The following is a 22,715-nucleotide window of genomic DNA, read 5'->3' on the forward strand; positions in this document are numbered from 1 at the left end:
GTCGCGGTTCGCGATTCACTAAGATTCAATTGCTCACGAAGGCGAGATCGCGAGTTGTAATAGATTCTGCGAACGGATACGGATGACAGAGGTATCGAGATAGTTTGCGAAAATGCGTGCGTCTCGCACGCACACGTATCGGCTCGTTTCGGTTAAGACATCGTCCGGTAGCTAGACAGGTTGACAGGGGCTGAACCAATTACACGGAATATTATCTCGCCGACGATTTACACTCCCCTGCAATCACCGTGATTAGTGTTGCGCCGACGCTCGTGTACACGCATCTCGTGTACCGCGGCTAATTTGTAAACTCTCGCGCGTATTACACGCACACATGGACATGCAATGGATAACTTATATAATTAGATAGGATCGTTCGGGTCGGATGCGAAAGAGCTGGCCGTCGCGGATCGAGTGTGGCCGATGAGAAGTATAACTGTAAGCCACGGGTATCGCTCGTACTTACGAGCTTACTCTTGCGCAAAGAAAAAAGACTTTGTCCATTTATTTGATTCGGTTTTTAGTCTTGATGCTTATTACCGAGCAGCGCCAACTTGCACGTTTCAAACGATTTAATCGTTAAAATACAGGGAATCGTTAAAATACATTTGTAATAATTATACGTATATTGATATATTTTTTATAATGATAGATATTTATTTAAAAAAAAATTCTCCTACGATAACAATTATAATCATAAAAATCTATACAATTTTCTTCAGATTTTGTGTAATTTATTACGTACATATAATTATCTTTCACATCTTAACGCGAAGTGTTTTAAAACGAGCTAAGCATAAAAATTGCGTGCATAGACATTTTAAATAACGAACGTAAATCCTTCAGTTGCGTGTTGATTTTTCCGCCAAGTGATTTAAAATAGCACGTATGTCATTTGATTTATCGGCGCACGACGTTTGTTGAATTCCGCGCAAACTCGGCAAAAACCGCGTATCGAAATTAGCAGCGCAAAATCAATAATAATTCCACAGCCACTACTGTCTTCCAGCGCGCGATACGTTCCATGATAGCGAGCAAGCAGGTAGGTAGGTTCCTACCTGGAAACGGGTAACTACTTATTGTCACCTCTAACGAGGCCGCGGCAAAAACTCAAGTATTCGCAGGTGGAAATGCTGCCAGGTTATGAAAGTATCAATTACCCGCTACGTTCAGTTCCCTAATGAGGGGAAAAGAACCAGAGATTACGAGGGGTCTGCGAGAGTCGCGCCATACCCGGGGTTCTTAGATCCGTTTCGATTTTTTACGAAAATTCCGTTTGCGAACATTGAGAAGGATGATAAAACTCACGATTTCTTCTTGCCCCGGTGTGTTTTGCAATTTATTTGTTATATAATTTGATATCTCACTGGCATTTCCCTCTTGAGATGTGGAGCAAGAAGTAGAATCTTATACCTTGTTATCTGCGGAGAAGATAGATACGATTTATATATAGATTCGCAAGTAGTGAAAGAATTTTTTACATAACTTTATCTTAATCGGTTCTACGTAGGTACGTAGTATTAACTCACCGCGTGCGAAAACCATAGAAGGTAGGATCCGTTGTCGTATCTAGTGACGTCATTCGCTTTTCTGGTGTCCCATTGTTCGCAGACAAGCGTATATCGCTAGACGAAGAAGAAGGCGAGCAAGAGTCGTTGCAGTTTGAACAGTAGACCGGTGAGTTCCTGCGGAGGAAGGCGGTAGGTTGGAACACGATTCCTGCGTTGGTCGCAAACCAACCATTCGATATTACGAGTATTGGCAATGGTTAATAAAAATTATTAAACGGAATGCATAATGCACTTTTAGAAGAAATTCCCTCGACGATATTTTAAACGCTCCTCGTGTCGCGCTCAAATCGTACCGAGCTCGTTGGCGCGCTTCTGTAGCGTTGGGCGAGATAAGCGTTTCGATCGGATATTTTTCCACGTTCCCTAGGATTTAAAGGTCATTGGAAAGTTCTGAGATTCGGCACGCGTTTCTGATCCAGAACCGACGGAGACCATGACCATGGTAGCGATGATGTCATCGTCATCGGGGACTTTCTCTTCCGCGAACTTTCGTACGCGGGCGGTATTTCTCCGTAAGCACGGAGGTGTAGCGCGGCTCTCGAAGCCTTTCCATTCATGAATTCAGCTTGTCTTCGGAGGTGGGAATAGTTCAATAGTGTGTAGGAGATAAGAGAGAGCATCATGCGAGTACGCAGTTGGAGTATATGCAGATTTTAATCGCGTGCGATGCACAATGGGGCCAATTACAATATTTTCCTATTAATATATTTGCTCCAATTGTGAGACAATTGAGTGCGAAATCGATCGCTGATATCGGCACGCGAATATTGACGTGTCGATTGATGCGCCAAAGTGAGTCACTGCATTTGTACGAACTTTTATGATGTCTAGCAGATAAGACCGAGTGCATTGGCAAATAACGAGATGAGTCAATGTTTTAATTACGGGCGACATTTACGACTTAGTCTTTAACAGCCGAATTAATTTTCTGGTAACATACCGTGCTACTTTTTATTCCTTTTTTTTTTTTTTTCTTTTCTTTTCTTTTATTTTTCCATAAGCGATAGGTCGTTGTAACGAAAGTTTATTGAGCCCTTTGTAGAACTACAGATTGGAAGGTGCCGACTCGTTCTCTCGCGGGTGAACTCTGAAAAATACTTACGTATCTAATCGTAAGTGAAAAACCGGTCGGAGTGCAGACCGTGGTACGAGCCATAACGTGTCGAGGTATATAGAACACGCGGGTCCTCTTGAGTGCGACTTAAAGTAAGAAATAATTCTCAGTGTTCTCGGTGACTGCACAAATACGTCCGATACATCCTTCATTCGCGACATATGGAAGTAGATGGTAAAGTTTTACGATGACAGAACGCTATCGGCGCGGGCACGGTGGTCGCTGGTTTCGAGTGTCTTAAGCCGCTTCATTTTTTTCGATTATATCGAATGCCACCCAGTACCGGCCGTCATCCAACATTCTCGATACCTAATGGCTCGTATTAATCGACTGGTGCAGCGATTATCTACGTCACCGGACGAAAGTTAACCGAGGCACCGATTACGTGACTGAATTAGGTCGCCCGCGGCTGCAATTAATAACGAGATGACACGTCCATTAGCCAAGAGCCGATGCCGGTCTGTCTGAATGTCCTGCTGACAAACTTCCACCCCGTATGCATATGTCTTCATAAATATTCCACGGCTGCGTATTACAAGGGCAGAGTGAAATATATATCTTAAAATATTTTGTTACGATCGCGTGATCTATTTCATTAACAGATAATCCTTGAAGGAACATATTTAATATCACGAACGTTCGAAGATATTTTAATACTTAAAACATAAAATAAATTGCATTAGATCTGCGTAGAAGAAAAAAATAAAAACTATTACGTTACACTTAAATTTTGTATTAACAAAAAAAATTAATATTTTTTTGCAATAATCTTAGTCTCGATATTATAATAAAATAAAGCTTGTTACGAAAGAAAAAAAAATTTATTATAGAAATATACAATTTCTAATTGAAAGAAATATTTCGACCCGTGTATCGTTAATGCGATTATATTCTTCGCTTCGCGCGGTAACAGAAGAATATAATTATCAATTAGAAATTTTTTTTTTTTCTAAATCAATCGAAAAATTTACTTCCGCCCGACTCTCTTCCGCCTGCTGGACTCGAGGTAATCTTTGCCATTTCACACTTTCTCGTCACGGTACGTGAGACGTGTGCTAAAAATAGAAGCAAATTAACACCGCCTCTGCAAGCCGCAAGCATCCCTCATTGTGCGCTCCTAGTTGCTTCATGAACGCGCGCGCTCGTCATGTCTCGCCGAAGCGTCCTTACGTCATCGTCAATACGGCGTCACGATGACGTCTCGGCGACGTTGTACGACAGCGTCTAAATATTTGCCCTCGATCGAATCGGATCTTCCGGGAATAGATTCACGCGCGCCCACTTCGCATCGCCATAATTGGAAGAAGATCGACCGGAAGCGAGTATGACACAATTGTGCACGTATGTGCCGGTCATTTCCGACTTTTCGCGTAAGACGCAAATTGCCGTCTATCCGACGATCTAGGAAATCCCCAGGCTTCGTGTACATAACGAAGAAGTCTTAGCAAGTATTCTAACTATTTATATAATTTCGTTAAACTCGTACTTCACGTCATCTGACTTAGAACGGCAGGATGCATCAACGCGTTTGATATCCCACCGTAAGAGTCACAAATACAATATTTAATTTCGCTAGTCATGCCTCGTTTCTAATCGGGAAAGATTTTTTTTTTTTCCTTACGACGCGCGTATAATTTATACAGATAAAAGAAATAATTTATTCGTGATACGATTATCCGCCGCGTAACTTCTCGCTCGCCGAACGATCAACGTCGTCGTTGTAAAATTCGTGGCTCAGTTATACGTTTACCGCGTTTTTTTTTATTTCTTTTTTCGTTTGAGCGAAGTTTCGTGATAAGATGCGGAGGATAAGCTATTCCATTGCCGATGGCACGTTTCGAATGGTGCGTCGGCGAATAGTAAAGTCTGCGATCAAGGTGCCGTAATGGTTGCATTTAGATGTGCATAAGTCACTCGTAAAACTAGCCGGCCGTCGTATCGTCGCCGGGACTGCATAAGAAATCTCGATAGCGATGTCTTTGTGAGGCACACGCTCTTGAAAATCTTGTACGAGATCGATAAAGCGGCCGATGCAACGCGTGCGCGCGCGCGCTCACGCTGCGGAACGAATTAATTCTAGTCGCGCCGGCACCCGCAGACCGGCCGCGATACACCAGCGTTCTTGGCAGTACACTTGACAGTAGCCGCGATCCTTCACGATCTTCACAATTGATCGGAGCTTCCGTGAGACTCCTCTTCAATACAACGGGCCGATTCTCCGCGAGGTAGAATACGAGTCATGGGCGCAGGGGCGCATTCACGTATAGACGGATAGATAATGACGCGGAATTTAAGACCGGATATAGATACAGCGTACACTTGCCCAGTAATTCCCAAGTTATTTCTCGCAATAAAAATAAGATATCGATCAGCTTTTCGGCATGTTCCTTTGGGCGTACAGATAACACGCAACAAGTGACTTCGCACAGTAAATTGAGATAAAATATTCGGTATTATTACACGTATAAAAATAAAAAATAATTTTAATTGCCGCGTCGAACGTACAGATGTGATAACACTTAAAGACTTCTGGACCAGTGTTTGGTAACGCTTAATAACACTAATTAATTAAATTAGATTATAAACTCTGCGTTAATGTCGTCAAATTACTGCGTTCCGCCTATAACTTTCGTAATAGCTCGCATAATTTTCGAGTACGAGAATGTCGATCGCCGTTTGCGGGGCATTTTATCGAATTTTTTCAGCAGCCGGCATCGCGTATCGGTATCGGCGCGATCAGGTTACTGGTATATTTTTCGCAAATGCATTACGATAATTGTGAAATAACGAATTTATAATTTGCACAAATGATACATGATGGTTGCGGCCCTGCAAATTATACGGCATGGTAAAACAATTTCTGTCTGTCATTTTCCCGCGCTCGCCGCGCCGCGTGGTGGACCCCGGTTTTTTGCACTAATCGTCGAAATTATCCTCGTGAGAAAATCGCGAAAAACGCCGCGCTCTCGCCCTCCCTTTGCCGGCCACGTCTCTTTCTTTCTCCTTGATTCCTTTTCATCCTTACCTCAGTGCCGCCGTTATGAGAGCGAATACGCATAATGATACGTCATTTTGCGGGGATTCCTGCTCGTCTTGTTACTCATCGTTTATTGGTGCAAATATTACAGACACCGGATACAAAAGCGACGATAATGACTTTGGCCAAGAATGTTGATGATACTAAGATAACGTTTGTTTTCACGAGATGCTGGTCCCTCCCTGATGTTATCTTCGCAATCTCCTCTTTTGTCTCTATCTTAATTGCGCGATCGCTGCACGTTGCTTACCGCACGTTACTTCGGCGATCAGGCATCGCTTACCTGACAATGAAAACGACCGCGTTCGTTCTAGCCTCCGAATGAGAGTAAGATGGCACCAAACGTCAAAGCCTGACAACCTCGTTACTTTTATTTTCGGCCCAGCCAGGCTTTCGTGCCGCTGCGCCGTTTTTTCGTTTCCTCCGCGGGTGTGGGCCAGCTGTAATTATATAGGACCCGCCGGCTGACGAGAGCCGGACTCCCATTTAACCACCGCGAGTATTAAATATTAATACGTATTTTATATAAATCTGCAAGGGAAAACGTCCCGCCAGCCAGCGAGATCTAATCTTCGCCGATCGTGAGCGTCGGTCGCATTTTCGAATTTCGCGAAGTTCGCACAGGCGGATGTACGCGTGGTGTTCGCACTTTTTTTTTTCTTTTTTTTTTTACAGGCGCCGTGTCGCCGATCGTAGAAACGACGCTAGGTGCATCTCATTTCTCGTCGGGTGTTTAACATGTTTATTACACGAGGTAGGATTTTGTGGCAAGCTTGTTAAATAACAGCGATAAAGAATACGTGCATATTCTTTGGAACTTTCAAGGTAGGCGGATATACACCAGACATAATAACGAACAAATGAACTGAACGTACGCAAATCGTGAAAAGGAAATAACGCGTATTTATTTGCGACATATTCTTTTCGAATTCGAAAGTACACGTTTTACCTGAACATGAAAAAAAAAAAAAGAGAAATAAAAAAAAAAAAATTAACTAGTCATCCTTCGACAGGACGATTGCACGCGATGTTGGGCACGAAAATTGCGTTCCCCAGTGACGTTCTAGGAAAGACTGATGGTCTCATGGAATGACGTGCACAATCATGAACAATAAGCGAAATAATTGCATTATGCAATGAATCCGAGATTTTATCTAAGGATTTTCCCTATTCTCACCGCTGAGCTTATAGAAATAGGAAACATCGTTCGATTTCGTGACGTCAACGATGTCTTATTAAATCTTATTAAAACATTATACCCCATAAAACATAATACACATTTTCCGATACGTTTATGACAATTATGTACATTTAATTAGCTCGTGCGGTTATTTTCAATGCACTCATTAAGACATTTCGTAATGAACTAAACATGAGCGATATAATGAGTATAAACGCCAAGATTTAATGTGTATTTAAATTACAAGATAAACTACTAAAAAAAATGCTTGTAATACACCGTTGATATTCGATTAATGAAGAAATAATTTTATTTCTACATTATTAAAGGCCGGCCGAACGATCGCTATAATTACTAACGACGCGTCAAGATTTATCTCCAGGCGCGTTTTAAGTTCGCGGTTAAATGCATATGACGTCAGCGCACTTGGATCCTTATCCCCACCGCGCATTTAACGCTGGAACGCGACTGACTTCGAGTTAAGTTAAATACGAAAATAATAATTAATGCGAACAGAACGTGAGCGAACAGTCGCATTTAGCGTTGGGCACACGGCGGAAATGTACGCCTTAGTATTTAGTTAGATGAGCGTGGCTGATTAATAACGTAGAATTTCTCCTGGTCAACGGCCGTACGTAGCGACTTCGCTCGTAAGGAAGAAACGGAAACGTAAAATCAGCCGGCGGGATAATCGGAGAAAGTTGATCAGGAAATTTACTGCGATAATAATTGGCATACTGGTGCTTTCTTCTATCACAACTGCACATTCGCGGCCGCGCCGAGCAACAGGAATAAATGTAATAATAGCAATCGATGCCAAATGACACGTTGTTCGATTCGATCTGGGATTATTGATTTTCTAGGCGCAATCGGTATTTTTAATAGAATGTATCTATTGGGTTATTGAGGTTCAACATGTTCGCTAATCGTCTTCTAAAATGATGTTGAACACTATTATTATTCCGCAAGTAGGTACCATGTAATAATGCGTAATAATTGTTAATACAGACAAATCACGTTGTGTTGCATTTACGGATGAAATACACGATTCAAGTAAAGCACAAATATGTATTTTGTTATAGAGAAAAAAAAAAAAGAAAAAAGAAACAAATTTTAATTATATATATTACGCACAAAGTTTAATATGAATATTATATATTCTAATACTTAGACCGCATTAATAATATAAAATTACATATATAAAAAAATTTCTCTTTTATATAACCTGATTTAAGTGATAACATTATATTCTAATAAATAATCTGGTCGCTTTCTATCTCGTCGCTCGATATATAAATTTCATGGCGGAGAAGGAAACAGAAACGCGTATGCCTGTGCGTTACGACTCTCGTAATATCTTACAAACACAGCCAACGTATTTATAACCGGCTACCACGATATTCGAGTACCCTTTCGTCGAAGATGACGTCCGTGGGTGGTGACGTTGATACGCGGATCCTATCGTTTGTATGCATCCCCGCGTGAATGCTTTCCGTCCAGGCTGACGGCCAACAAAAGCGAAAATCTGGAGCCACCTACGGTACCCGGTAACCTCCTTGCATCGCCATTGCGAGAGCGCCCATAGTGGCGAACGATCGTGAAACGCGAACCGCTGCTCGTCGCTGAAAGTATGCGGCCTGGTGAAACAAGGTAGTAGCGTTGATACAGAGATATGTAAATTAAGGCCGGCTCGGCGGAGTATATAACAGAATGGAAAGAGAAGAGGATGCGAGAGCTACGCGCGAATCGCTAGGTGCCTTCCTGGCGCGCGCAAGGACTAAAGGATGAGCCCGGATAAGCGCGCACTTTATTACCAGGGCGCGCCCACGCGACCTTATTAACCTGCTAACCGTGACGTCACGTCATTAAAATATTTCCTCCCTTGCTAGGCAATTCCGTTCCGTGTTCCACGGTCTCCAGCGGCGACGATAACGTATTAATTTAGTGCCCTGAATATACGCATTCGTGCGTTCACTTTTTTTTCTCTCTTTTTTTTTCTTTTTCTTTTTCTGCCACTATAAAGCAACATCTACACCTTAAACTATCTGTAAATATTAAATTCAAAAAGTATATTCGACATCTTAAACTATAATTTCATGGTTTTACTTCTCGTGGCTGGCGCGCAGGCAACGGCGATATTAAAAAGATTGATATAATAAATAAGTACAAATTAAAAAAAAAAAAAATAAAAATACAAAACTGCATTAACAAATAACTTGAAACGCAATATCCGCGCGCGGTTCGTACAACTCTAAACGGGAGTTTGGCAAAAAGCACATTCCGCGTCGCAGATAAAAGATAGGCGATTGAAAAAAAATCCTTCTGTCATTAGTCATGTCGTTACGCGGGACCCGGGAACGGCGTGAGTGTCGATCAATTAAACCGGCATCAAAACGTCAGGCCCAATGGCGGTGCGCGCAAAAAGAGCACGCGTGCCAAGCCGGTACCCGCTGTCGCCGGCGTGAAATATCGTAGCGGGCCGATTTTTACGCACCGGTAGAGCGTTTTTTGCTCCCGGCAGCAGCGACCTCGGGAGAACGGCAACGGCGAATCTCATTCTTATAACGAGGCAGCCTCGACGATCGCCGATTGCCGCCGGAGGAATAGGTGTAACGCTCTTACCTCTCGAGTGTCGTAGCGGGAGTTTACGGGCGGACAGTTATTTGTGCGCGGCCCCCGAGGCGAGAGACGGTCCGGCAGACGGAACGGGAAGAAAGACAGAGAACAGAGGAGGGTTAACTGCAGCACGTGTGCACACCCCCTTACGGTACGGTACACGGTCTCTCCCTCCCGTCCGCATTCTAGAGATTCTGCAAAGAGTAAACACAGGCGTGCGCATGCAACGCGTCATTGTGCTCCTCGCCGCCGGCTTGACTTCGATTTCTTCTTTTCCGTACGTCCTCCTCGCGATGTTTCCCTGCTTCCTTCATCTCTACCCTGCAACTGCACTCGTTGCTGCTCTTCGCGATTTCCCCTCTACCCTTCCTCTTTTTTTTTCTCTCTCTCTCACTCTCTTTCTTCTTTCTTTCTTTGCGTCGCCCTCGCCGCGATTACACGCGAAGGCAAACACGACGCTGATTTATCTACCGGTCTCAGCGGGGACGCGGGTAATTTACTGCGACTTAATTGCATTTAATTCAAGCGGCGCAATTGTAAATCACAGAGCGGTCGCGCATTGCGCGGGTCAGGCACGCCTGTTGTCGATACGATGTAATTACGTCCATCTGCGGGCCCGCGACGAGAATGCGAATAGCTATGGATGGCGATGCTGCACAATGCTCGTTAACGTATAACGTACGATTTTTCCTACCACCGTCAATTTGTCGCGGGCAATTGGCGTCTCCAAAGCGATTAAAATCTTGAGCGATTACGCGGGTGTAATTCTTTTAATACAGATAATGAATGTTTATTTTTAGCACCGAATTGATAGATAAGTAATATATTCTCGAAAGATTTTATTAATAAATTAATATATGTATATATGAATTTATGCAGCGGACCTCAGACAGTTTCTTTTGATACTTTTTTTTTGCGCGTATCTTATGCATTACTTTATATAATCGGTATTATATTATTTTTAGAATTGAAATAATATTAAATTACAAAGGAAATAGTTTAATCTAATATAAAGCTTTTTTTTTTAGATACGTATAATTTTATTAAATTTTAAAATATAAATATCCTTTTATAGAACATTACGAATATATTATTATCTTAATATGAAATCCTTCTCAATACGTATTTCTCTTTCATCCATCATCGATGTTTGTTCGCGGCAAGATAGCGATACAGTCTCAGAAATCGCGCGCGCAATGAAGATTCGCGCGATGAGCGACGATGTGGCTCGGCACGCTTATTAAATTTGCATATTGCAATTTATAGCACGACGCAACAGGCGTCCACCTCCGATCACGATAGTATTGTCCTACCTCCCCGAGAAAAAAATAAGATAAAAAAAAAAAAAAGAAAGAAAGAAACAAAACCTCCATGCGTCGTTGTGACACTCGGCGCGAGTCTCGACGAAAATTTATCGTCGAAGGAGAACGGCCGGGCTCCGGTTCTCGGGTAAGTTCGCGAATTTTGAGCCGTCTTATCGGCCGCTCGGTGCCGGCGAGCACGCGACAATAATTTCAAAACAGCCTCCTCGTAAATCTAGTCGGCAAACTAGTACCGCACCTCCATTATGCGCCAATTTCTCTCGTGAGCAAAAAGCGTCGGGGATTGGTAACCAATAAGCGATCGCACGGGCGTTACCGAGCGTTATACACGCGCGGTGCTCCGACACGCGCGGACGGCCACGCATGTGGCTGCATGCATTTTCATTCGTACGCACACACGTGCGTGCAGCCGGCGCGCCGATCTCGATTCGAGCGCGAACGTCGCCTATGCCCGCGAGGAATTCTCAAAGTAATTTCGTATCGCGGTATCGCCGCCGAACGCGGCACGGTGTGTCGCTTTGGACGGTATGGCTGACGGCGTGCCGGAACCGAGGTGACTTTCAATACGTTTTAACGAGCTTCAGCAGATCTTTTTTTTTTTTTTCTTTTTTTTTCTTCTTTTCTTCAGGGAATCTAAAATCAGATTACGCTTCTAGGAAAGATATATGCGCACGCCTGTAACCATAATGATGTTATTTTCGCATGATAATTTTGTGGTGTTAAACCGCGTGCGTAACGAGCGTTACGTCGTTATATCCTCGTACCGCCGCGTTAACCGTCTAATATATTTAATTGTCTTAAATGAACTCTTTCGTGATAGAAATATTTGCGTATACGGGCGTATCACGGAATCTCGGTGGAAAACTGATGGTGAAAATTAGCATATAAGCCAGCCGATACGCCGCGGCGTATCAGAAAGATTTCTTACGGCCGTGCAGCCACCGTGCTACATAATATTAATTACGGCCGATGCCGTATAATATCAATAACTAATTTCCGATAATCTATGAATGCGGTAAACCGACGCTCACGCAACAGCGTTAACTAAACATCACCGCGAGAGGGTTAAATGTTCGGTCGTTATTATTTATATACGATCAATTATTCTCTTAAACGACTATGAAGTGCTTTTAATATTCGTAACTGCGGGGTGGAACGTGTAACTTTTTCTGTTTTATGGATCGATATATTGTCACGACCTCATAGGAAATTATTGATATGGTAACGAGTGCACGGAGTCGTCGCAAAATATCATTAGCGGGTGCAATGGCGTAGAACGGAAAGAGGCGGCGGATAATTCGTTGGACGCCAAGGGGGACGTAGGCGGCCCTGCGGTACCATTTGTTTTGCTCGAATACTCCGCACGCGATAGGACGCGTACTATTCATCTTATCCTTTTCCCTCTCATCATTTATTCCTTAAGAAGACCGAACGCGATAGCTGCCGGCGTGTGGCAATACCTCGGTGAGATGTAGTATCGCAGAGAGCGGAAAGTTAATCGCTGACGTATTAAAGACACGAGCTTTCCTTTGTACGCGCGGAACGAACCGTTCGAGGAGCCTTTAGCGTTTGCGAACTCCAGCTTATCCCGCTTGGCTCATCCACTTGACCATCGCGAGCCGGTGTATCGTAACGTTATCGCGAAAAAAATGCAATAAAGCGATAAATTCGACTGATACCGAGGTGACCGAGGAGAGCGCTAATCCCGCGCGATTATCTCGGTGTTTACTTTAGTGTGATACGACGCGGAAAAATTTATATTCCATTTACCGCCTAATAATTTTGTTAATGCACGCAAGTGCTTATCTCTCGCGCGCGACATTGTTACAACAAAGAAGCTGTTCTTCGGCGTAACAAAGAAAATCTTTCCGCAAACTTAGATAGTACAAATCATGAGATGACTTTATCTTACTTTTACACCTGTTCGACAACAACCGGATGTCGGGCAGACGATAAAGCGACTAAAGATAGAAATAAAGAGCAAGTCCGCCGAATTGTGTAGAAGATTTAAAATTTATTTGATATAATAGATTGGATTAAATTGATACGATACTGTCGACACGTAATATTAATTTAGATAAGTAGTAGTATCGAAAAGTGCGATTTTTTAATTTTAATACATTTTAATTCACAATATATCAATGTACTTCTTTTGTCGTTTTTATTTTGATTAATAATGCTCTTAAAAGAATCTACGAAATTTAACAAATTATTAGGATTAATGTTAAATAATTTATTTAATTTAAAAAAAATTATTTAATATACATCATAAATGAAGTACCTACAGAAGCGTTCAGATAGCAATCGTAAGTTAGAAATAAATTGGGTCACCGAGCGGCAGCTTTCGCGACGGGAGATTATTTTCACCGATCGGTGCGGTGGCCTCGAGCGTCAGACCTTGGGCCAGATGTTACCCTCCAGGATCTCGCGATCGATCCCTCCGACGGATGCGACCTTGTTCGTAGATGTTCCGCGAGGTGTAAGGCGGCTCGAGCTAAAAGGGTCGATGACGAGAGAGTTCGGAAATGCGCGTCCCACGTGGGTGAGTTAGTGCAAAGCCATCCTTCCTCGGCGAGATCGCAGTCCTCATTCCAGACTCGGTGTCCAAAGCTGGAGGACTCGGTGCGATTCGATAGGTGTTGCTCGAGTGAGAGGGAACGGGTGGAGGAAAGGCAGGAAGGATTCACGGCGAAGGGGTAAGGAAGAGAAAGGGTCAGGCTGGGACAGGACGAAAGCTCAGGTGTTCCGTTTCTCGTGCCCGACTCATCCGCGCGACGGCTCGGCGAACCCGTTGTCGGTGAACCGGCGGCTCGGCAGTACCCGTTCTCATCCTGCCCCACTGCTGCATCTCACGTCCGTCTGCACGCCTACGCCCCAGGAGGAGTCCTTAAGGTCTTTCTCACAGTCGTACGTTGAACCGTTCGCTGCGTCATACGTGTACCTGAGATTATAAGCGTGGAAGTATCTCAATCGTAAAAACTCCGTTGGCGTGACATTGTTCGAAAAATCCTTACAGATCAAAATGTTAATAGGTATAAAATAATTTTTTTTTTATTTTTTTTATTTTTTTAAATATAATTAATCATTAATCAAATAAAAATAAATTATTTTGATGATATAACTGAAACGAGAGAATAATTTTGTAATAATTATCGTAAACAATTAGTGATTCAACTCGCGCTTTTAATAACGCGTTGCAATTGTTAGTCGCGCGAGGCTTTGTTGCAATCCGCCACGATTTTGAGAAAAGTAAGTTTCTATAATAAGAAATACTAAACGGGCATGACAAAAACTGCCGGCTGTGACCAGAATAAATGAAAATAAATAGCACAAGCATGCCTTCGACCAGTTCTTGCAAAATCAATGCGCCAAATGTCCCAATGGGATTTATTAGGACTCGCGAGCAGTTCTCAGCGCCGGTACACCCTGCTCTCGCATTCACATCGGTAACTATATTTCTGCTTTGACAAACGATTCTGGCGGACGTACTAATTACTCCCCACCATCAATAACATTCTTCCCGTTGCGCTCTGTACCGGATGTATCGAAGAACCGATTTCCTCGTCGGACGGGACCTCTCCTTTGTCCGCGACTTATCGATCGTTAATTTCTTAGCGCGCGCACGATGCCGCGAGCCTTCCCGGGTACGTAACGCAATAAAATATATCTCACGATGTCGATCGGATCTTAGCCTCCAACAAATCGTACCGTATGCCAACGTCGTCAACGCGAACGCCACGTGTACGCGTCCGCGAATCGACCTCGCGGCGTGCGGCTCGTCGCGGCTGCGGGACATCTTCAAGAAAGAGAGACATAGGCGATTACAATGATGACTGCTCTATATCATCCCGACTAACGTACTGCCGCGTGATACGGCATATAGTCTTGGACCGATACCGCAGGGGGACGCACATCGATAATATACACGTCTCGGCGGAGCCTCCGCTGCCTTCGTACGCGTAAATTATTGCCTCGCGCTCGCGACAGATTCGCTGCGGCGAACACCGTTCGAATATATCGTACGAACAAGGTATGAAATATTAGTGAATAGGTGCTTAATGCTAACAAGGCGGCGAGCGAGATTGCGCCGCTCCATATACGTTGAAACTTCATAAAGTAAATGCGTCATTTCAACGCGTCGTGACTGGCGATCTGATAGAACGAGAGCGAAAGCGCCGTTGCATTAATTTCTTCTGCATTGAATAGTTATTTAAATTACTATCTCTTTCAATTTTCCTCGCTCTTCGCATCAAGTAATTTTCACAAATTATGGCGCAGGTCTTTGATATATAATTTAAAAAAAAAATTAATAAATGTACGCGCGCTATAATTTTTTTTTTTTTTTTAATAAAGAAAGCGTAGCTCTGTTTATTTTATTAATTGACATTTTTAATACAAAGTTTTACAATTTTTATTGAGCGCTGAAAGAAATTCTAAATTACTGCCGTATGTCACACATTCTTTACGTTTATTACTATTAGTTCCTAACGTTGCCAATAAATATTAAAAAAAAAAATGTCTGTCGTAATAATATCTTTCGGGGAGCGAGAAATTTGATCTCGCGTGTCATAGCATCGTATCCTTCTACGAATATATGTGCTTTTTTGTTTTTTACACTGTCAAACACGCTTCAGACCATCGCGACCGCCTCTTTGTATGTACGCGCAATTATTACGCGTCGAAATCGCCGGTAGGTGCTTATCCTTGCAAATTGTAATACACACAAAAGTTTCGAGGCGGGTCTTTCGGGCGTAACCCGAAACCGCGCGCATCGAGAACGTTTAGAAGGCGTCCGTGAGTCGTCCGCATTTACGAGTCGTATGAATATAAGATGGTCGGGGCAGTTTGCTGGATGCATGCGACGAGGTATAATCTTTGTTCTGCACGCAAGGGGACTTTTAAAGAAATAAAGGGCGCGAGGCTCTGATGGGAGTCGAGAGGCTGGTATCTTGCGTATATCTCGTGATTGATTCCGGACCACGTTTGTCAACTCGTGAGTAGGATTCGTATCGAACGCACGTTCCTCAGCTTTGAACTATATCCAATCTCGAAACGTTCAACAATTTTTTTTTAGGGAAACCATAAATAGATAAGTCAAAATTAAGAGCGGCGTATTTTTGTTTTTTTTTTCCTTGCTTCCACATTTTGTAATTTTAACTTGCTGATATACTTCTCACGTCGATGAGTTCATATATTCTCGCCTGATGCTTCTATAGCTCTTTTGTGGTTTTACCGTCGATAACGTTCCACCTGAGGCAGCCGAATCATATATCACGCCACTGTCCGAAATAGCATTTCCCTCGGGTTTACGTCCGATTTTAATTTACGTTTATCATTTGCCGCATATTTTCTACCGAGCGATTCATACCCCCACGTACGTCTAAACGCACGCTCGCTTTTGGTTTTACGATCAATCGCGAGTTTATGTTGCCATTACAACATCATATCGTGTGTACACGCGTCTCGATGCGCTACGCAGCCCGGTGAATCACGGTGTCCTATTAGCCCACGTGGTAGCCGTTGATGGAAAAAGTTTTGTCGCCTCTTCGGCGTTGAGAAAATCCCCGTAATCGCCGACCGCCGGGTCAATTTCACCGCGCCGGGTAACATTATGAAGATGTCGATCGTTGATGCGAGTGTTCCTCCTACGGGGTAGAGGCAGGTTGTGCCTGCAATTTACATCCCTGTCCGTTATGGTGTTCAGCTAAAGTGACAGAAGTAACACGGTTTCCCCGTGGCGCGAGGCTGAAGGCGGACGTAGATGCATCGTCGGCCGATGAAGATCGCTAACGTGCCGTGTCGGTACCTCACATTAGGGCGCATCGAGAGTTCCGTGAAAGGAACGTCGGTGAATCGACGCGAAAGGTCGATGAGCGAATCATTTTCATTTTTTGATATTCTAACGATAACATAAATTAATATTAAAGAATTTTAATGCAATTTAACGAGCGTGTATCCGGCATAATTTGAAAGCGTACAGTAATAATCTTGGGGTATCGTTGCAATTGAGATACGATAATGATTGCGAAATATTATCGATGCTCGAACGTTTGTCCGTGAATGAAAGCAATTGCGAAACGGACGGACGAGGAAACGAGTGAGAGGGGAAAAAAAAAAAAAAGAAAAAGAAGGAACGGGAAAAAGCGGAGCGATCTCCGCGAAAGTTGCGACGCCGCGAAGGTACGTGATATCACGTCGAGGGAAATTATAATACCCTCGTTTAATGCGGATACTTTCTACGGCCGGGCGACGCGTCCGACTATAGTACAGAAGTCCCAAGCTATATGTATACGCGCCGGCAGATTATACGCGCTGATCCAGCAACAGAAACGTCGTGAAAGTCCACCGTTCGCTTAATCGCCGTTTTTCCCGAATAACGAGCAGCTGACGCGTAGCCGCGTATATCGCAGCGAACCGGACAATTATTCCTTGTTGTTAAGACGGGGGTTTGGCCACGTTCTTAGCCGACGGACTGGCCCATATCCCAAGCGCCCACGACGAGACAGCACCGGTCCTCGATCCGGCATTGTCGTCGCCGATGAGTCTTATGTCGGGCCATTAACACTTCCCCGACAAATGAAGGCCCCTTCTCTTCCTGCTCGCGACGCGCACGCCATGTAACCGGCACGAATGCAGCGATCCCCGCTCGCTACATAGCGAGAGGCAACCATAATGCGACGCCCCCGGAACGAGCAATTATGAGAAACCCTGGCGTTCGCGGACACTTCGCCGCATGGCGAATTATGTCGCGGCAGCGGGGATACGTTACGCTCAAAATTCGCCGCGGTAATGAGCGACGCGAGCACGCGATAACTGCATCTTATGCGTATCTTATGACCCGATTTTATGGTTGGGAGGGCCGTGCCCAAAGAGCAACGCTGCCCGTAGGTGGCGGACTCGCACTATTGTATGCTTAAATGATGCTTAAAATTCCAGGGGGTTCGCTGTACGCTAAAGTCATTTGTCGCTTGAAGTGATATTCGTGTAATAATGATATGCGTATAATGTTATTTCTACAAGTCACATAAAAAGATAAAGTGAGAGAGAGAAAAACGTATATCATTTTTATTACTTTCTTTGAGCAAATTATATTGCAAACGATATTTTAATCGTGCTGCAAGAAATTTTACTTTTATTTGCTTTTCTTTCTTTTTTTTTTTTCTTTAAGTTGAACATAAAAATGTTACACGTATATCTTATCGCTTATTCTTATTTCTTTCGAGTATCGAATTTGAAGCGTATCAGGAGAAAGTGATACATTATTATTTCATGTCGTATAAAAAGAAAAGAAATATTTATTTGTACATCGAGGCAGAAATTTATTTTGTTGCATTATGTTATATCTTTTTGAAAGCAGAGGAAAAATATTTTCATCGGGTTTATCGATAGTTGCGTAATAACAAGGCGCTCTGGATGCTGCAGTCGGTGCATACCTGTGTAATAAGTAACAAGTGATCCGTGCACATTTTCTGTCGGAGAAACGTTAATAACGCAATGTAAGAGGGGCCACCACGCCTTCACTCGCTACGATGCAATCATTCGGGCAGTCAATTCCACTCTGGAAAAAAAAAAAAAAAATAAATAAATACCATGAATATTGTAATTTTATATTTAAAACAAACTCGGGAATAAATTGATAGAATAAAAAATATTATTAATATAACGAGCATGCCAAAAGTTAAAATTTATAAAAATGAAAAAAAAAAAAACTAGTTTATATATTTATTGGATCGTACTTTAATTTCATCCGCTATGCCTGAAAGTATCATTTTAATGCGTAAATACGACTGTGATTCTCATTCTTTTAAAATGTTGATCGAAACAGCTTCTGGAATTTTGATATGATTCTGATAAAAGATAGAGCCAGTTTTGTCACTATTACATAAGAAGTTATAACTTTCACTTCTGTTTATTAATTAGTAAATGCTGCCAGCTAGCTTATAGATTATAATCAAGTTTAAAATTAGTATGCTGTAATTTAATTCCTATTAGTGATGTTATTTATGAACGTTTGATTTAATCATTTTCTCTTTCTCTCTTTTTCGTGAGGATTTTTCTGTCCGGGCATACATTCGTAAATATATTTTTTTTAATGCGACTTAGTAAATACTTATATATACACGCTTAATTTATATTAACGCGTGCAATCGCGATTTTTATGATAATTCGCTAACTCCATTACAATTCTTAATAGCAGCTGATAATCACGTCTTGCATCGTTTATCTGTTCACGCTTGTCTGTAGGAGGTGTCAATTACCTGAAACGACGGCTTAAAGCCTATACCCATATCTGATAGGATCACGGCGGTTTTTTTTTTAATCCTTTTTATTATCGAAGATTGCGACCGGTGATCTGAATAGATATACCGGCAACACGTATAAGTACAAGTGACGTCACTTCTTTTAAACGCATACTTTGAATTTTACTTTCTTACAGCGATCAATTATCGCAACGATTACGCTTCAGTGTTTTTTTTTCTTTTTATACGTCACACATTCATTAGATATTTCGATAATGAAAGACCGGAGATTAATTTGAAAATAGACTGCGATTTGCATATAATGAACTGTTTCTGGCGATAATTTATTTTTTAGCGGGAGCTAATAGCTGCGACCAAAGCGTCAAGCGAGTTTCGCGAAAAATAAAACTAGTGAAAGAAATGTTTCATTATCGAGGGCTTGTAAAACGGAATTGGCGAGACGTGGGCCGAAAACAAAGTTTTTATTTAGTGCACATGTGTAATACATGCGCAATAACAAAAGAGAAGGATATTTTTTTTTTTTATAAAATTTTATTTTAATGTTAGTTTTTAATCACAATTTTTTAATCTTTTCCATGTTATTAAATACATTTTACTATTATATAAACGACATATTATTCAATATGCATGATATAAATTTATCATGTGCGGCTAATTTTGTTAAAGGTATAATTAATAGCTCTAAAAATGTTGGCACTTTAATCTAATTAATACCAGATATGATTTCTTTGATTAAGACGTAATAATTATTACGCCCAGTCGAAGATATTAATTCAGTGACATGGTCAGACGGTCGTGACACAACAAATTGATAAATCGACACGAATCGTACGGATACAATCGCGCGTGTCTACTGCCTTTGGTACCTCGTAAAATTAGAGCTGATCTAACCGGACAGGATCCCGGTGGCTCCGGTGTGCCTACGCACAACGGAATCCGTGGCCGATCGCGGCACGGTTATCGGACGTATTGAGTATCAATGATTCACTCTTGGAATCCTCAGCGCGGTGGTCTTTCGATGAATCAACCAGTTGCAAAGCTGATTTACATGTTCCCGAAAACGCGGTCGATAAACTAATATTAGATTTCATTGTGATCCGCGCTATTCGCATGACGTTATCTTCCAATCTACGTAGATCCCGTGAATCCTGCTTAGTATATGAGAAGCCATTTTTTTTCCTTTTTTTTTTCTTTTTTTTACGGGATCGAAGAAATTATTACTTCTTTGATCTTGCCGCATCTGTGCTATTTAGCACAACAATATAAACTGCATAGGTTTGTTTTATCCGAAAAGAGTTACTCGATTAAGAATTAATTTAAGTCGTATGGAAATTTGTAGCTGATAAAAAAAAGTTAAATAGTTTAATAACGTTAAAATTACGAGGCTGAAATCTAAACACTGTTAAAGATATGGGTACTGTTATCCTGTATATAAAATACTTGGTATTACGTATGAATTAGTTAATTAATCGATTTTATTGTTGCCATTTATTAAATTATATATATATTTTTTTTGTTACAGATCGACACAGCTGCTTCCACTGCAGTCAACGAAGTGCCGTCACCGCGGTTATTAATAATTTTACAAACGAAGTATTATTAATAATTATACGAACCGCAGCCGGTTCGTCGGGCGATTCGGGAGTGTTCGCATAGTTCTCGGGCGATGAAATTTGTTCGATTCTTCTTAACGCGGAGTGCCGTATATAGTGACGCGCGTAATTGTATTAAGTGATTACTTCTCGCGATTGTAAAATCACGGTCGCGGTCTTCGCGAGTGTCCCGTGCGCGGAAAGATGACTCGACACGTCCCATCTGAGAGGAGGAGCAGGCCCGGGAAGGGCATCATACATCGGCGGAGCAACTTTAAGGTGAATATACATTAAAGAAAAAAAAAATCTTTATAAAAAAAAATTTTACCTTTACGTTAAGTGAAATACTAACATATTTATATTAATATGTTTTATTTTATGTTACAGTCACCAGCATAACTTCACAACTCCGCTGAAGCTCATGCAGATCGGTAAGCTGATATTTATTTCATAATTTTTAATGTGAGCCTTTTAAAAAATAGCACGAATAACTATTTTATTAATTATTTTTTTTTACGGAAACAATAGAACTTATTTTATTTTAAATCGATCTAAAAGATTCGTGGATTTTCGCAGCTTATTGTGAATTCCGTTTTTCTAAAAACGATAATCGCATTTAATCACACGCCCGCGTATTATGATGAATCATTAAATTAATTACTGCGCCAAGATCTGATACGGCTTTCTGCGCCGTTATTTATCTACGAAAACAAGGATCTGGTGCAACATGTGTTTACGAAGCGGGACGCGTCGAGTATACCGTATTATATAACCGTGTCCTAATTGCGGCGATCGTCTCGCCTTCGCGGCGTTGACAGGTTACTGATACAGGAAATATCTAAGTGCTATCTACGTGGCGAGGTGCGCGCGATGCGCTCAGCGCGACGCAGGAGAAATGAAAAACCTCAAGCCGGGGGTATCCCTGCCCGTTATTACTTGGAAAAGGGTCGACTTTTTGCCGCGTATGCTACTCGCGATGATAACGATCATGCAAGTGACATAGTTCGGACGTGCCGCGATTATGTCATTGCTCGCTCCGGGAACGTTGTTGCTACGGTTATACCGCATCAAACTTCCCGCGGATCAGCATCGAGACACCTGCATGCGTTATCGTCTCAGTTTACCCTCTTCTCCCTCTCTCCCACCCTTCGCGTATGTGCCCTTATCAGGGATATTTACTTTTAACTGCGTCATTCATAACGTTGCACTTTAAACGTTTGCGAATAATTTCGCTAAAAGGGAAATTACTGCTTCTCGTCGTACTCGCGCTACAATGTGTCACCGGGAAATCACCGGGGCTTGATAACATTATGATTTGAAGTAACTAATCGATCGGTCACCGTGCACAAATTCCCGTTTTTTTTTTTTGTTTGTTTTTTACGTTTTATGTAAAATTGATATGCGATTGAACGTTTCAATGCAAACGTATTGAGCCTTCAGCAAAACAATTTATGATGCAATCTGGCTATTATCGACGTAATAATAGAACTACGCGTAGATAGAAATAGATTGGTTAGTCATCCGTTTAACTTACATTCGTTCCGCATTGAATTAAAATACATTAAGATATTTTCAGTTTTATTCGTAACACCTTTCCGTTGATCATCATCTTGTTACTAGAAACGTTTATAATTTTTTATACATACATTTGTAGTCTCAAATTGATTTAATTAATTATTGATATAAATTTAATTTTTAAAGATAATACTTGATGAAAAGATTTTTTTTAATTTTTAAAGATAATACTTGATAAAAATATTTTTTGATTTAAGGAATATTTACATTATTATTCGCTTTTTTTTTTTTTTAATGTATAGTACAATTATTATACAATTGAAATTGATACCATCGATAATTCGAAACATTTTGACATATCGAGATTACAGCTACGTCGGATCTTTTTATTTATATTTATCGGTATTTGATATCGGCGACTGTCTACGGATAAGGCGCAATTATTATTTATCACTTATCAAGTTAGACTTGCAATCTTCTGTCAGTCGCGGGGAACTCTCTTGATAT

Source organism: Cardiocondyla obscurior, linkage group LG02 (assembly GCF_019399895.1).
Source record: "Cardiocondyla obscurior isolate alpha-2009 linkage group LG02, Cobs3.1, whole genome shotgun sequence".
NCBI lineage: Eukaryota > Metazoa > Arthropoda > Insecta > Hymenoptera > Formicidae > Cardiocondyla > Cardiocondyla obscurior.